Source organism: Crocuta crocuta, unplaced genomic scaffold, assembly GCF_008692635.1.
Source record: "Crocuta crocuta isolate KB4526 unplaced genomic scaffold, BGI_CrCroc_1.0 scaffold296, whole genome shotgun sequence".
Taxonomy (NCBI): Eukaryota; Metazoa; Chordata; class Mammalia; order Carnivora; family Hyaenidae; genus Crocuta; species Crocuta crocuta.
This window is the reverse complement of record NW_027530504.1, coordinates 482,365-499,530: the sequence shown is the minus strand read 5'-3', so window position 1 is coordinate 499,530 and position 17,166 is coordinate 482,365. Positions and strand designations below refer to the sequence as shown.

General features: G+C 48.3%; 1 protein-coding gene and 1 long non-coding RNA gene across 2 annotated transcripts in view; one reads left to right on the top strand and one right to left on the bottom strand.

Annotated features, from left to right (window-relative positions):
• LOC144233817 (uncharacterized) overlaps positions 1 to 4,150 on the bottom strand; it is a 7,749-nt gene extending 3,599 nt beyond the window's left edge. Inside the window, exons 1-3 of the long non-coding RNA XR_013335769.1 lie at positions 3,637 to 4,150; positions 2,410 to 2,633; positions 844 to 1,108 (exon numbers count right to left, since the gene is read on the bottom strand). This is a non-coding gene — a long non-coding RNA (uncharacterized LOC144233817). The remainder of the gene's footprint in view (positions 1 to 843; positions 1,109 to 2,409; positions 2,634 to 3,636) is intronic.
• The window catches only part of CNBP (CCHC-type zinc finger nucleic acid binding protein), a 363,505-nt gene that overhangs the window by 305,232 nt on the left and 41,107 nt on the right, over positions 1 to 17,166 (top strand). The gene's annotated exons all lie outside the window — the stretch shown is intronic.

Sequence of the window (17,166 nt, the reverse complement as noted above, 5' to 3'; positions counted from 1 at the left end):
CTTTTTGTGTCAGTTCTCCTCTTGCTCAACCTTTCAGCTGCTTTGGAAACAGTAACTACTCCCTTCTTGGAACTCACAAAACGGAAATGGTATCTTGCTTCTCTCTTGCTACGTAACAATCACCCCACAAATCAGCTGCCTAAAACACACATTTAGTAAGATGCCACCTCATGTGCTTTGGGGTGGCCACTATAAAAAAAGAAACACAAACAAACAAACCCCCAGAAAAACCAGTGTTGGCATGGATGTGGAGGAACCGAAATGCTTAGATGCTGCTAGTTGGGATACAAAATGGCGCCGCTGCTGTAGAAAACAGTATGGCGATTCCTCAAAAAAGTTAATAGAATTACCACATGATCCAGTAATTCCACTTCTGAGGATATATCCCAAAGAACAGAATATAGGATCTTGAAGAAATATTTGCACACAATGCTTATAGCAGCACTGTTCATCAAAGCCAAGGTGGAAGCAACCCAAATATCCACTGATGGATGAATGGAGAGACCAAATGTGGTCTCTGCGTACAAGGGAATATGATTAAGTCGGGAAGCGGAAGGAAAGCCAGTCACGAAAAGACAAATGCTGTGTGATTCCCCTTCCATAAGTCATCTAAAGTACTCAACTTCACGAAGACAGAAGGTAGAAAGGTGGTTACCAGGGTTGGGATGGAGGAGAAATGACATGGATACAGAGCTTCAGTTTACAAAGCAAAGAAGTTCTAGAGTCTGTCCTACAACAACGTGAACATAGCTAATGCTACCGAACTGTTATGTTTAAAAATGGCTTCGATGGTAAAGCTTATGTTCTGTGCTTTTATCACAATTAAAATAAAAATATATATACCTTTCTTATCTCACACTTCCTGTGGGTCGGAATTTGGGCATAGCTTAGCTGCGTCCTCTTTTTCAGGTCTCTCATAAGGCTGCACAGCAGCCAGGGTCTCATCTGAAGGCTCAGCTGGGGACAGGTCCTCTTCCAAAATAGCACGATTGTGGGCAGGATTCAGTCCCTTGTGTCCTGTTGGCTTGCGGCCGCCATTATCCCTTGCCACGTGGCCTCTCCGGAGTGGCAGCCTACTTCTTCAAGTGTGTAAACCACGAAGGCAATACTAGCAGAGTGGAAGTCGTGATTTGTATAATCTAATTACAGAAGTAACATCCCATCACCTTAGTTACATTCTATGAGTAGAAGCAAGTAATGGTCGAGCCCACATAAAGGGCATGAGCACCAGCAAGCCAGCACCCCTGGGGACCATCTTAGAAATCTTAGGGCGACTGGGTGGCTCAGTCAGTTAAGTATCTGACTTCGGCTCAGGTCATGATCTCACAGCTTGCCAGTTCGAGCCCCGCATTGGTCTCTGTGCTGACAGCTCAGAGCCTGGAGCCTGTTTCAGATTCTGTGTCTCCCTCTCTCTCTGACCCTCCCCTGCTCAAGCTGTCTCTCTCTGTCTCTCTAAGAAATAAATAAAACATTGAAATTAAAAAAACTAATAATTAAAAAAAGGGGGGGCGCCTGGGTGGCTCAGTCGATTAAGTATCTGACTTTGTCTCAGGTCATGATCTCACAGCTTGCCAGTTCGAGCCCCGCATTGGTCTCTGTGCTGACAGCTCGGAGCCTGGAGCCTCCTTCGGATTCTGTGTCTTCTTCTCTCTCTATCCCTCCTTGGCTCACGCTCAGTCTCTCTCTCTCAAAAATAAATGAACATTAAAAAAAAAAAAAGAAANCCCATGTAGGGCTCTGTGCTGACTGCCAGCTCAGAGCCCGGAGCCTATTTCAGAGTCTGTATCTCCCTCTCTCTCTGACCCTCCCCTGCTCATGCTGTCTCTCTCTCTCTCTCCTAGAAATAAATTAAAAAATTTTTAAAAAATGAAAAATAGAAAAGAAATATGCTCCCTCCATTTTGCAAGAAATACTTGTCTGTCTTAGTCTGTATTTTGTTTTTCTTTTTTTAAAAAATTTTTAATATTTATTTTTGAGAGAGAGACAGACAGACAGACTGAGAGTGNCTCTGTGCTGACTGCCAGCTCAGAGCCTGGAGCCTGTTTCAGTCTCTGACTCCTTCTCTCTCTGACCCAACCCTACTCACGCTGTCTATCCCTCTCTCCTAGAAATAAATAAAACATTAAAAAAATAAAAAAAAAAAAACGGAAACATACATTTAAGAAATCCTTTCCTTTTGGGGTGCCTGGCTGGCTCAGTCAGCAGAGCATCTGACTCTTGATCTTGGGGTTGTAGGTTTGAGCCTGACGTTGGGTGTAGACATTACTTAAAAATGAAATCTTAAAAGAAAAAAGGAAACCTTCCCTTTCTTGTAACTCTGCTGGAAGAAAAGCAAGAATGCAACTGAGATGGTGTCATAGGCTGAATGTTTGTATTCCCCCCCCCAGGATTCATATGTTGGAAACTTACCCCCAAACGCACTGGTGTTAGGAGGTTTAGATGAGGTCCTGAGGCTGTGGGATCAGAGCCCTCTAGGGAGAAGACGACAGAAAGGTCTCTCCATGCAGAAGAACCAAGGAAACGGCATGGAGGCGCCCAGCACGAAGGGGTGGCTGTTCGAAAGCCAGGAAGCAGGCTTCCTCTAGGAACGGAATCTGCCCGTGTCTTCACCTTAGGCTTCTCGGCCTCCAGAGCTGCGAGAAATACGTGTGTATTGTGTAAGCCACGCCGCCTGGGATATTTTGTTACAGCAGCCCAGGCTGACTGAGACAGATAGGTGGAGACTGAGGCCCATAGGAGAGCACACGCCTCAGCTCGTAGGGACAGCCGTTTATGACTCATGGCCCCTGGCTCTTGGCGTACAGGAGGTCCGGCCCAGAGTGGCCCACATCCCATTGTCCCCAGGGAAACTGGAAAAGAGATTTCAAAGGAAATACTCATATTTTGGGGGCCCCTGGGGGCTCAGTCGGGTTAGGCGTCCGACTCTTGCTTTCAGCTCAGGTCATGATCTCCTGTGAGACGGAGCCCTGCACCGGGCTCTGGGCTGACAGAGTGGAGCCTGCTTGGGACTCTCTCTTTCCCTCTCTCTCTGCCCCTCCCACCCCTCAAAAATACATACGTAAACTTAAGAAAAAGCATTTAAGGGGCGCCTGGGTGGGGCTCTGTTGGTGAAGCGTCCCACTCTTCATTTCAGCTCAGAGAATGATCTCACGTTTTCTGAGTTGCGGCCCTATATTTGGCGCTGTGCTGACGGCGTGGAGCCTGCTTGGGATTCTTCTTCTCTCCCTCTCTCTCTGCCTCTAAAAACGAGGCACACACTCTCTCTCTCTGTCTCTAAAGATAAATAAATAAACTTTTAAAAAAAACATTAAGAAAAAGAAATACTCATATAGTTTGAATCTTAGCAATTAATTCCAAATGTTTTAAAACTCTATTCAGGCCAAGAAGACAGAGCAAAACAACATAAGCTCCAGCCCAGTGATGCCTGTAGACCCCACATTGCACCCNNNNCGGAGACGTCCCCGAGCCCCCGCCGCGCCGGCCGGCCCGCCCTGTCCCTCTGCCACCGCCCGGCCCTGGCGCCTGCCTGTGTCGCAGAGGCTTCCACCCTGCTTCACCGCGTCCGCCCCCTTCCCTGTGCAGGCCAGGGGGCCTTGTGCACACGACCTCTCCCGTCCACCCCCGGCAAGCACATACCTGCTTCTTCTGAGGGTCCAATAGGCGTTCATTAACGTATAGGTTTATCAGCTGTTGGAGTCAGAAAGGGTCTTCACAGCATCTACTCAAACATCCAGGCAAGCAGTCTTTCCGCCTCCAGATTTCTCCCCCGCTGCCCTGTCCTCACAGAGGCAGTGTGGCACCGACAGAAGCTGGGCCTTCGGCGTCAGGTAGAAGCTGCCTTCGGTTCAGGTAAGTTACTCAAATTCTGGGGACCGTAGACATTTTGTTTGTGAAAAAAGAGTTTCCTTTGTAATTGGGTGTTGGGTCCCCAGGACCGCCCTCGGGTTCACTATTTGCTAGAAAGACTTCTGCCCGACTCAGAAGAGCGGTGACACTTGTGGTTGCAGTTTATTACAGCAAAAGATTAATGCTGAACTCAGCGAGGGAAAAACTGCATCAGGCAGGGGCCCGGAGAGACCAGATGTGCGGTTCCCGTGGCCCTCACGCAGGGGCGTCCCGCAGACAGAGCTCACTTCTCCCAGCGGTGACGGGTGACAACGCACAGGATTGTTGCCAGCCGTCTGAGCCCCGGTGCCCAGGGTTTTTACGGAGGGTCAGCTGTAGAGCTGTAGCCGCGTGACTGGCCGCAGGCAATCAGTGTTCACCGCCACTCCCCCACCCCATCAGGTCAGGCCGAAATAGCGACAGAGCGGGGCCGAGGCCCCGGGCAAATGAAAACAGGCGTTCATCACAAGTCACGTTGTTGACAGAAGCTATCCGGCGTGACCCATGTAGAAAGATGATCTTATCAGACAGGGTATTCCAGGGGTTTATAGATTATCTCCCAGAGCCAACCAAAGGCCCGTCCTTCCTCTGGACTCTGCAGAGTTTGAGGACCCCAATCCTGCTGATTTAATCCTTTACTGCATAGTTTAAAAAATTACTGTTCGGGGGCGCCTGGGGGGCTCAGGCGGTTAAGCGTCCGACTTCGGCTCAGGTCATGATCTCGCGGTTCGTGGGTTCGAGCCCCGCGTCGGGCTCTGTGCCGACGGCTCAGAGCCTGGAGCTGCTTCAGATTCTGTGTGTCCCTCTCTCTCTGCCCCTCTCCTGTTCGCACTCTGTCTCTCTCTCTCTCTCTCCTTCAAAAATAAACAAAACATTAAAAAACAACAACAGAATTTAATAGAAGGAATTGGTTACATGGGTGATGGAAGAGCCTAGAAGCGCGGCAGGAGACATTGAGGGAACCCAGAAATTAGCAGCAACAACAGGAAGCCTCTCCTGCCCCTACGACTAGAGGTGGTGAGACCAGAGCCCAAGGCTGGGGCCATTTGCAGGAACTGATGGGTGGGGACCCCGGGGGTCACTGCGACCACAGAGGGAGGGGCCATCCGGCAGGGAGCCAGGACTGTGGGGGAAGAATCCACTCCTATCGGACCCCCAAGCGGTGGGAGACAGGGAGCTATGCCCTGGCTTCTCCCTCCCTCCCATCTGCTACCTTCCCACTTGCACCTCCTATTGGCTGAGCCCAGCCAGGAGCTCCCTGATAGGGGAGCCTGGGAAATGTAGTTTTCCCGAGGCTGCGGGCTCTGGGGGGGGGGGGGGGAGNGGGGGGGGGGGGGGAGGCAGACAGCACTTCCTCGGGGCCTGCTGCCTTACGACACTGCCAGGCATGTCCGCCCACACCACCCTGGTAGCCTGCTTGGGGGCTGCCCTGCAAGCAGAGGGCACTGCCCCGTTACACGGACCAGGACATTTATGGCCTCAGATGAAGAAAAATAGTCTGGGGGGGTTAGAAAGCGGTTGGGGTGGGAGAAAGGAGGCATGACTGCGGGCTTCACGCCGTCACAGATGCACGCGACGTTTTTCCAGAACCCTTCCAAGTCAGGAAGTATCCCCTGTAGCCAGAGCTGGCAGAGGTGGGAAGGGTGAGGTATTAGCTCCACACATTCTTTATTAATTTAACGCCGTAAGGCACTTCCCCCTGCCCGGAGCCTCGTTTCCTTCCCCAGTCAGATGGCCTGACCCAGAGCTCTCCCGGGGAAGATCTGGGCTCGTTCACAGCAGAAATTGCGCTGAATCGTTTCTCTCTTTCTTTTTCTCTCTCATGGTTGCAAAGATGACTTGTGGCTACGGTTTCTGTCTCTTTTCTCTCAAAGACTCACTTCTGTTGTTTCCTGTCACTTTCATGCTGCTGATGGGTGGGATCGGCCCGGGGCTTGCTGATGCACACGCAGCTGATTACACGTACGCAGAGTGCAGAGGCCAGGGAGCTCCCACAAATGGTTTCAAACAAACGTTTGAACGATGCCAGCTTCACACATTTGTCCAGGTCTCTGAGCATCAGAAAGCCCTTGTGTTCACATCCCCCACACCTGGCTCAGCGCGCCGGCTGACTTTCCTATGCTCCCAGATAAGAGATGGAGATAAAAGTCTTACTTCCTCCCTCCAAGCCCTGTGTGCGAAGATCCCGTCTAATTATAGTTAAGTTTCCCAGGTGCCGCAGTGCTTTGGTCGTTATGTAGAAGACTCGGGCTTACCTCCACGTCTTTGAGGAAAAAACATGTACACGCTCCCACACACAGTGAATACGGCAACTTACTTACCGTTGGATCTTTTAACTCTTCTGTATTTAACCTTTTTGTAATACAAATTTTAGCGATAAAATAATCTCTACTTCCTCCCCTTCAAAAAAATTTTTACGTATTTATTTGTAACTGTGAAGTTAATTATTTTTTTACTCAAATGACCAATCATCATTTTTAATCTCCTTGAGCTGAGTTGTGTCATCCCTTTGAATTTATTTAACTCCATCCTAGAGAGCAAAAGAAGAGGAAAAAGAAATCCTTAAACTTAGGTTTGGAGGTAGTATAGAGTAGTATCTGGTTTGGCGTTTTTTGTTTTGTCTTTAAAATTTTTTCCTTAAGTTTATTTATTTTGAGACAGAGAGAAAGGGAGAGAATGAGCAGGGGAGGGGCAGAGAGAGAGGGGAACAGAGTATCTGAAGTGGGCTCTGTGCTGACAGCAGAGAACCCGACGTGGGGCTCGAACTCAACAAACCGTGAGATCACAACCTGAGCTGAAGTCGGACGCTTGACTGACTGAGCCCCCCAGGTGCCCCTGGTTTGGCTTGTCTTCTCTTTTCTTGGCTTGGTTTGGGTTTTAAAGACAGGAATGAGCTTCGAGTTTAGGTAGACCCTTCCCGTTCTCTCTCTCTCTCTCTCTCTCTCTCTCAGAACAACCTGTGTTGTGGAAAAGGGGAAGATAGGATAGGTGTGTGCCTGCCTGGGGCTCCGGGGGGCAGGATGTGGCCCCAAAGCTCAGGGGTCGGAGAGGAGAGAGGGGCGTGAATGTCTGCAGGCAGCTCACTCATTGCAGCCCGGCCGTGTCCCTGCCTCACGAGCTGTAAAATGACCTTATTACACTTGATGGCCTTAAAGATCACATGCTCAAGGGACCACAGTCACCTTGCCAGCTTCCCTGCTTTAAGACGGCCACCGGAACACATGCTTAGCTTGAAAGCTGCTCCCTAGGTGGGTAGGGTCTCCCCCAGGTCTCCGGTGACAGCCGCGCCCTCCCTGGGCCCCCGCAGACCTTCCTTTGGCGTCTCTGGACACTGGTGGCCGTTGGCCTGCCCTCGGGCTGCTGTGCTGGGAGCTGGGTGTGCTCTTCGACCTCAGGGAACAGCTGTGTGACGCGCTGGGGAAGTGAATCTCCGCTGCTTCTCTGTGCACCTCCTGTGTTGCTGGCGCGCACGTGCGCGCGCGCACACACACACGCCTGTCTGCACACAAGGGGCACACAGACTGACGCGTGGAGGAGCTCAGCAAGTCTTTGACTGAAGACCCTTGGGTCGACCTGACCTGTGCAGGGCGCCAGGCAAGGTGGGAAACACGAAGGTAATTCTCTCGCATCCCTCTGGCCCGGGCTCGCAGTCTCGTAGAGGAAGGGCGCAGACGCTCCGCAGCCATTCGTGGGGAGAGAGCAGCTGGTGTCTCAGCTACCCGTCGCTGGGGAATCAGTGCCAAACGTACACAAACACTAGCGACTGGTTACTTCTCGCGGCTCTGCCATCCCGCTGGGGTGGAAGGCCCAAGGGGACTCGCTCACCCACATTCCCGGCACCTCGACGGGAACGGCTGGGACGTGGGGTGGCAGGGCGCGTCTCCGCGTGGCCCCTTCATTAGCGTGACTCTTTTTTTTTAAATTTTTTTTTTTAATGTTTTATTTATTTCTAGGAGAGAGAGACAGCGTGAGCAGGGGAGGGTCAGAGAGAGAGGGAGATACAGACTCTGAAACAGGCTCCAGGCTCTGAGCTGGCAGTCAGCACAGAGCCCGACACGGGGCTCGAACCCACGAACCGCGAGATCATGACCTGAGCGAAGGTCGGACGCTTAACCGACTAAGCCACCCAGGCGCCCCTAGCGTGACTCTTTACAGGGTAACTCGGGCCCTCAGGAGCCGGAGTCCCAGGTCACGCGCTTACGAAGCCTCTGCTTACGTGGCACCCGCCGACCCCCTGGTGGGGACAGCGCGTCCGTGAGGGCCCACCGAAGAGCACGGGTGCCGAGGCTGTGTTCCGTTGGAGAGCGCCAGCGTGCCCGTCCAGCCCGACTGAGGCCAGCCCTGCACACGGGGATCAGCACCCGGCCACGGGGCACCCAGGGGGAGGCTGTTCGCTCTGCCGTGCAGCCCTCACAGAGCCTTTCTCTCGTTCATTCACGGAACAAGCATCTCTTGGGTGTGGAAGTGCCATGAGTTCAGCATGGACCAGGCAGATGTGCCCTTGCCCCTGGGAGGTAGCAGGAAACAGGTACCTGTGCAAATAAGACCATCTCCGGTGATGCTAAGTGCTGAGAAGACAGTGAAATAGTATCATAGGGTAAAGAGCGACTAGGAGTTGAGGGACGGCCACTCTAGCTAAGGAGGTCAGGAGAGGCCTTCCTTGGAGGGGTAGCTGCCCCGAGGCCTAAATGACGAGAGGGAGCTGGCCACGTGGAGATCTGAGGAAGAATGTTCTAGGAAGACGAAACCAGGGCGAAGGAAGGAGGCAGGAATACACCTCGACTAAAACTCAACTTGACATATTTTAGGGACAGAAAGAGGGCCCCGGTGGCGAGAGTGTCGGACTGGAGAGAACGGGAGGCAAGGTTGGAGGAAGCAGGCAGGGGCCTTGCGGGAGCTTTGGAGGCCGCCTTGAAGTGTTTATTGAAGGCCAGGAGCTGGGACCCATGCTTGCCTCCCAGCATGGCCTTGTGCGTTTCCAGAACCCTTCTGGAAACTTCTAGCAAGCTAGATGGGGCAGCTGGCCAAAGATGGAGGGGCTCGGAAGGAAGTTCAAATAGATCGTAGCCCTTGAGGCCTAACGTCCCTGTCCAGGAAGCTGGGAGGCAGCCCAGCCGAAGGCCCCCACCACGGCCACCTGCAACACAAACAGACATGGCGTCATGACATCAATTCAAGACGTAAGGGAGAGTTATGGGGGCTCAGGCGGTTAAGTGTCCGTCGTCGGCTCAGGTCATGATCTCGCGGTCTGTGGGTTCGAGCCCTGCGTCGGGCTCTGTGCCGACAGCTCAGAGCGTGGAGCTGCTTCAGATTCTGGGTCTCCCTCTCTCTCTCTGCCTGTCCCCCGCTTGCTCCGTGTCTCTGTCTCTCAAAATAAAATAAAGACATTAAAAAAAATTTAATTAATACTATTTTTTTCTAATATTTTTATTTTATTTCTAGAAGAGAGAGAGAGAGACACTGTGAGCAGGGGCGGGGGGTGTCAGAGAGAGAGGGAGATACAGACTGCAACAGGCTCCAGGCTCCGAGCTGGCGGTCAGCACAGAGCCCGACGCGGGGCTCAAACCCACGAACCGCGAGATCACGACCTAAGCGAAAGTCGGACGCTCAACTGACTAAGCCACCCAGGCGCCCCCCAAAAAAATTTAATTAAAAAAAAAAGACATAAGGGCCCTGCTACCCATTTCTAATTATAACCAACACTTGTTTTCACAAACATCACCAGGGTAATCCTCGCATCCAGCAGGGAGAGACGGTCTAAGGGAGCAAACATTTGAGCAAGCTTGGCACTAAGCCCTGTGCTAGGCACCGTCCCGTGTATTGTCTCAGCTATTCTTCCCCACAAGCCTGTTGTGAAGAAGGTTTTATTACCGTCTCCATCTTGCTGTGGGGACTTCGGCTCAGAGTCAACACAAGGAACGGCCGAGCTGCAGTTCCAACGTGAGCCCTTTGATTTCATGCCATAGGTTTGTCTATTCGCTGCCATTCTTGCTGTCTCATAGCAGGGCCTTGGCACGGGCGGGTGGCCAGGTTGCGCATTCTCCAAGAGCCTCGTCTCCATATAAGGATGTGCATGAGTCAGAGACACACTGGCAGGATTTAAAGAAGACACTTATCATATTACCTTGAACTTGTCTTCCTTTATCAAATCGGAACACCTGGAGTACACTATGAGTAGATAGATAGATAGATAGATAGATAGATAGATAGATAGATAGATAGATAGACAATTCATATATACGTAAAAATTTCCCTCTTTATTTACTTCATTTTTTCAAATGAACAATTGGATCTCTTGCTTTAATTTTAGATTTTTTTTTTTTTTGCCTAAAAAGTGGCTAGAGTTTAAAGAAACAGTTATCATGGGGCACTCGGGTGGCTCAGTCAGTTAAGCATCCGGCTTTGGCTCAGGTCATGATCTCACGGTCCGTGAGTCTGAGCCCCGCGTTGGGCTCCGTGCTGACAGCTCAGAGCCTGGAGCCTGCTTTGGATTCTGTGCCCCCCCCGCCCCTCCCCCACTCGTCCTTCTCTCAAAAACAAATAAATGTGAAAAAAAATTTAAGAACGAAACAAATATTGAACATATAATTTGAAAAGGTAACTAATATGCTGCTTAAAAACAAACTTATCCTATTTCCTGGCTTTCAAAAATACCTAGACATTCCAAAAAAGAAATGTATATATCTCCATACATGCATCCAAAATTCTGTAGTTCTCTGTAGCACTGTTATAAATGCAATGCTTGTGTGTTGAAAGGGTTAAAGTAAATATTTAAAATACACCACGATTTTTAAACCTAATTTGCTATTTCTTCAGATTGGAAAAGCAAATTAGAAGTGGCCCAAGCCTCTCTTCCCCCCGCGGGGCCCTCTGCTCCAGCTGATTTGAACCATATCCAATGTAGGATTACTTTGTTTTTTAAGCTGCAGGGAAAAGTGACCTGCTTGGATTACGTTGCAGTTTGGATTATGTTCAGATGTGGCAAAAACACTTGCTGGCCAATCACAGCCCCTTCGCTGGGCAGAGACTAACAAGGAAATCCTCTGCCTCTCTCTCTCTCTCTCTCTCTCACCAACCTGTTACAGATCCTCACCGCTGTGTCCCTTACACAGGGCTGTCATATGTCCTGGTGACAACCTCTGGCCTGGGGTTGTGGCTGTAACTGAGCATGAGCCTCTGTCCTAAATACCTCTCACTGTGGCCAAGCCCGATTACAATTCTTTCTGGATATAGTCTCTGATTCGCTTTCCAAAGGTCAGCAGCTTGAGTTAATGTGTCCGAGGATGGCCCAATCAGCTTGTATTTAAGAAAGACTGTTTATAACTTGAAAAAGTTGAAGACTGTGGGGTGCCTGGGTGGCTCAGTCGGTGGAACCTCTGACTTGGGCTCAGCCATGATCTCACAGTTCATGAGTTCAAGCCCCACGGTGGGCTCACTGCCGTCAGTGCAGGGTATGCTTCAGACCCTCGGTCACCCTCTCTCTCTGCCCTGCCCCCGCTTGCTCTTGTACATGCTCTCTCTCAGAAATTAACATTTAAAAAAAAGGGGGCGCCTGGGTGGCTCAGTTGGTTAAGCTTCCAACTTTAGCTCAGGTCACGATCTTGCGGTTCATGAGTTCGAGACCCCCGTCGGGTTCTGTGCTGACAGCTCACAGCCTGGAGCCTGCTTTGGATTCTGTGTCTCCCTCTCTCTCTCTGCCCTTCCCCCGCTCACGCTCTGTCTCTCTCTCTTTCAAAGATAAACATTAAAAAAAGAAGAAGAGGGGCGCCTGGGTGGCTTAGTCGGTTAAGCGTCCGACTTTCGCTTAGGTCATGATCTCGCGGTTCGTGGGTTCGAGCCCCGCGTCGAGCTCTGTGCTGACTGCCAGCTCGGAGCCTGGAGCCTGTTTCAGAGTCTGTATCTCCCTCTCTCTCTGACCCTCCCCTGCTCACGCTGTCTCTCTCTCTCTCTCCTAGAAATAAATAAAAACATAAAAAAATAAAATAAAAAAATAAAAATAAAAAGTAAAAAAAAGAAGAAGAAGATTGAGCTTCTGGGACTTGGGGAAGTACACGTTAAATCTTTTTCCTCTACTCTGGTGTTTTTTTGCAATATGATAATATGGGCAATAAAAATTGGGAAGCCCTCAACAATCTCCACATTTTTCCTGTCTAGCCCTTATCCACATAGGGGATGTTGTGACAAAGCCGTAGTTGTATCGTGCTACAAATTTGTGTTCTAGTGTCATTAATTCCAAAAATGAAGAGCTTAGCTTTCTAGAGGAGAGGAGTTACTTTTTATTCTAAGGTAGTGTAACATTACATAAAGTTTGGGGAGATTGAAAAAAATGTATTCACAGGCCTGCCATCGTTACTAAACAATTTTAATTTTTGCATTTCTATCTATACTTGGTTCACTGCATCCATATTTTGCATACTTTACATAATGGAGCTATTCTGGTTATTGCCCACAAGCATTCACAGGTTTAAAAAAAAGAATGCATATGTCTACACTCTAAAAAACTCTGAAAACCTGTTTGAGTCCCTCCTTACCAGCCCTTATCCACATGCATATTTCATTTTTACAGTTGTAATCAAAGCATGAATTTAATTTAATATTTTAATTATGTTATTTTATATTACAGAATATTTACTGTTTTCTTAGAGTCTTCGTCATTCTTTTTTTTTTAACTTTTAATGGTTATTTTTGAGAGAGAGAGAGAGAGACAGCGTGAGCAGGGGAGGGTCAGAGAGAGAGGGAGACACAGAATCCGAAACAGGCTCTAGGCTCCGAGCTGTCAGCACAGAGCCCGACGTGGGGCTCGAACCCACGAACCATGAGATCATGACCTGAGCTGAAGTCAGACACTTAATCAACTGAGCCACCCAGGCGCCCCAAAACACTTTTTAAAAAAAATATGGCATGCCTATTTCTCCAAGTCAATAGATACCACTTTAACTTACTCTTTTATTATTTTTTTTAAAGTTTATTTATTTTGAGAGAGAGAGCACGTGCACAAGTTGGGGAGGGACAGAGAGAGACATAGAGAGAATCACAAGTAGAGTCTGCACTGTCGGCACAGAGCCTGGTTCGGGGCTCGAACTCACAAACCATGAGATGATGACCTGAGCCGAATCGGACACTTAACTGACTGAGCCACCCAGGTGCCCCTATATTTATTTTTAAAGATTTAAGTTTTAAGTAATTTCTACACCCAATGTGGGGCTCCAGTCCACATCCCAGAGGCCAAGAGTTGCATGCTCCACCACCTGGGCCAGCCAGGTGCCCTCCCAGTTTAACTAATTCTTTTTTTTCTTTCATAGTTTATTGTCAAGTTGGGTTCCGTATAACACCCAGTGCTCATCCCAACAAGTGTAACTAATTCTATTAAGTGGGTCCATAATATTCTACAGGAAGGTCTACCTTAACGGATTCGGCTATTTTCCTAATGATAAATATTCCTATAGTTTCCAATTTTTGGCCTCTAAAAACAGTGCCGGAATAAAACACCATTTAGAAATATTCTTCTGTATGTATTCTTCTGTACTTTTATTTCCGCGGGCCTGATCCTCCAAACACATATATTTGTATTCTGAGTTTTGAAACCAACATTATTGGCCGCCTGGCTAGCTCAGTCAGAAGAGCATGCAACTCTTGACCTTGGGGTCGTGAGTTCCAGACACACATTGCGTATAAAGATTACGTAAATAAATAAAACTTTTAAAAAAAAAACCACACACACACACAAATCAACTTTATTGAGATCTAATGTACATACAGTAAAATGCCCCCATTTTAAGTGTCTCATTCAATGAGTTTTGACGAATGTGTTGAGCAAAGTAACTACTGACATGATCCAGATACGAAAATTTCCGTCACCCCAAATGGCCCCTTCTGCTCCTTCACTGAAGAGCTTCCCACTGCCCACATAGGTTTCCGTTTCCTAGGAGTCCGCGTAAATGAAATCATCACTGCACGGACACTTAGGTCTGGCTTTTTCCACCTGGCACAGTGCCTTTGAGATCCGTCCATCTTGTTGTTCATATCAGTAGTGTCTCTTTTTGCTGCTGAGTATAATTTTGAGAATCCCTCGTTATTTTCCAGAAAAGGTTGTAGTAGGTCACACTCCTCCCAGCGACGAGCAAGAATGTCTTTTTCCCTGAATTTTTGCGAGGACTGGATGTTCTCAGTCCTTTTGGGCTTTGCCAATCTCACAGATGAGTATCGGTGCATCGCTGCTGCCTGAAGTTGCGTCGCCCTGGGTGCAGAGCCTGTGTCTCTGCCGTTTCTTCTCATAAGTTGTCCGTACATGTCATTTACCCACTTTTCTTTTGTGGCCGTAGTTTGTAGAAACTGTTTACTGAGGATGTTAACCTCTGTTGTACCTATTAGTTTTCTCCCGCTACAGTCATCATCCTCTGACTTTTCACTAGTGTGTTTCGTTGTAAAACGTAAACCATTTTAAGTAGCCAAATAGGAATATCTTTGTTTTTATAGCTCCTGGATTCTCTGGTGAGCATGATGCATATATACTTTTGTGTCCTCTCTCCTCACTTAAGACAGAAGGATCTCTCATCTGGCACAGCTCTCACAATTAGAGTTGTTGATGACNGCCCCTATATTTATTTTTAAAGATTTAAGTTTTAAGTAATTTCTACACCCAATGTGGGGCTCCAGTCCACATCCCAGAGGCCAAGAGTTGCATGCTCCACCACCTGGGCCAGCCAGGTGCCCTCCCAGTTTAACTAATTCTTTTTTTTCTTTCATAGTTTATTGTCAAGTTGGGTTCCGTATAACACCCAGTGCTCATCCCAACAAGTGTAACTAATTCTATTAAGTGGGTCCATAATATTCTACAGGAAGGTCTACCTTAACGGATTCGGCTATTTTCCTAATGATAAATATTCCTATAGTTTCCAATTTTTGGCCTCTAAAAACAGTGCCGGAATAAAACACCATTTAGAAATATTCTTCTGTATGTATTCTTCTGTACTTTTATTTCCGCGGGCCTGATCCTCCAAACACATATATTTGTATTCTGAGTTTTGAAACCAACATTATAGCCAGCAACCTGGCTAGCTCAGTCAGAAGAGCATGCAACTCTTGACCTTGGGGTCGTGAGTTCCAGACACACATTGCGTATAAAGATTACGTAAATAAATAAAACTTTTAAAAAAAAAACCACACACACACACAAATCAACTTTATTGAGATCTAATGTACATACAGTAAAATGCCCCCATTTTAAGTGTCTCATTCAATGAGTTTTGACGAATGTGTTGAGCAAAGTAACTACTGACATGATCCAGATACGAAAATTTCCGTCACCCCAAATGGCCCCTTCTGCTCCTTCACTGAAGAGCTTCCCACTGCCCACATAGGTTTCCGTTTCCTAGGAGTCCGCGTAAATGAAATCATCACTGCACGGACACTTAGGTCTGGCTTTTTCCACCTGGCACAGTGCCTTTGAGATCCGTCCATCTTGTTGTTCATATCAGTAGTGTCTCTTTTTGCTGCTGAGTATAATTTTGAGAATCCCTCGTTATTTTCCAGAAAAGGTTGTAGTAGGTCACACTCCTCCCAGCGACGAGCAAGAATGTCTTTTTCCCTGAATTTTTGCGAGGACTGGATGTTCTCAGTCCTTTTGGGCTTTGCCAATCTCACAGATGAGTATCGGTGCATCGCTGCTGCCTGAAGTTGCGTCGCCCTGGGTGCAGAGCCTGTGTCTCTGCCGTTTCTTCTCATAAGTTGTCCGTACATGTCATTTACCCACTTTTCTTTTGTGGCCGTAGTTTGTAGAAACTGTTTACTGAGGATGTTAACCTCTGTTGTACCTATTAGTTTTCTCCCGCTACAGTCATCATCCTCTGACTTTTCACTAGTGTGTTTCGTTGTAAAACGTAAACCATTTTAAGTAGCCAAATAGGAATATCTTTGTTTTTATAGCTCCTGGATTCTCTGGTGAGCATGATGCATATATACTTTTGTGTCCTCTCTCCTCACTTAAGACAGAAGGATCTCTCATCTGGCACAGCTCTCACAATTAGAGTTGTTGATGACCGCGTAATAGCCCATCCATAAATTACTTAAATGTATTCTCCTCTTGGATACTTAAGTTGTTTTGATTTTTCATTTATTTATTTTGTTAAGTGATCTCTACACCCAACATGGGGCTCGAACTCACAACCCCAAGGTCAAGAGTCGCATGCTCTTCTGACTGACTCAGCCAGGCTCCCCAGTTTTTCATTGTTTATCGAAACATCTTTGTGCCCATGCCCTTTTCTACTTCTTCAATTCATAGTTTCTTTTTTTTTGCCTCTTTTTTCTTTTTTCTTTTTTTTTACAAATAGTTTATTCTTCAATTCATAGTTTCAATAATTTCTCAGGAATAACCCTAGCTTTTGAATATGTCATGTGATTTTATTTTTTTAAATGCTTATTTATTTTGAGAGGGAGAGGGAAACAGAGCACGAGCTGACAGGAGCAGAGAGAGAGGGAGAGAGAGAGAATCCCGAGCAGGATCCTTGCTGTCAGCGCAGAGCCTGGCGTGGGGCTCAGTCTCACCAACTGAACCATGGGATCGTGACCTCAGCTGAAATCAAGAGTCTGAGGCTCAATCGACGGAGCCACCCACGCACCAGGCAGAGGCAGAGAATTTTAAGCAGCCTCTGCGCCCAGCACGGAGCCCTGCTGGGCCTTGATCTTACAACTGTAAGATCGTGACCCGAGCGGAAATCAACAGTCTGACGCTTAACTGACTGAGGTATCCAGGTGTCCCTTATCATGTAATTTAAAAAATATATCAATAATCTCAAGAGAAACCAGGACAACGTCGTTAATGCTTTCATTAAATGTTTTGTAATGTTTATTTTTGAGGGAGAGAGAGAGACAGAGAGAGAGTGAGTGGGGGAGGGTCAGAGAGAGAATCCAAAGCAGACTCCAGGCTCCGAGCTGTCAGCACAGAGCCCGACGCGGGGCCTGAACCCAAGAGTCAAGAGATCATGACCTGAGCCGAAGTCGGACGCTCAACGGACTGAGCCCCCCCGGGGCCCCATCAGGAGTGATCTCATAGTTGAGCGTACAACAGGGCTGCTAAGAGACTTACAGGTTCAAGGGACGACACATCACCCCAAACACGCCCAGAGCTCACTGCTGTCTGCTTGTGGTGGGAAAGAAAGCCACTCGGGGCACCCCGGGGCTCAGGCGGTGAAGCGGCCGACCTCGGCTCAGGTCATGATCTCACGGTTCGTGGGCTCGATCGAGCCCCACATCGGGCTCTGTGCTGACAGCCCAGAGCCTGGA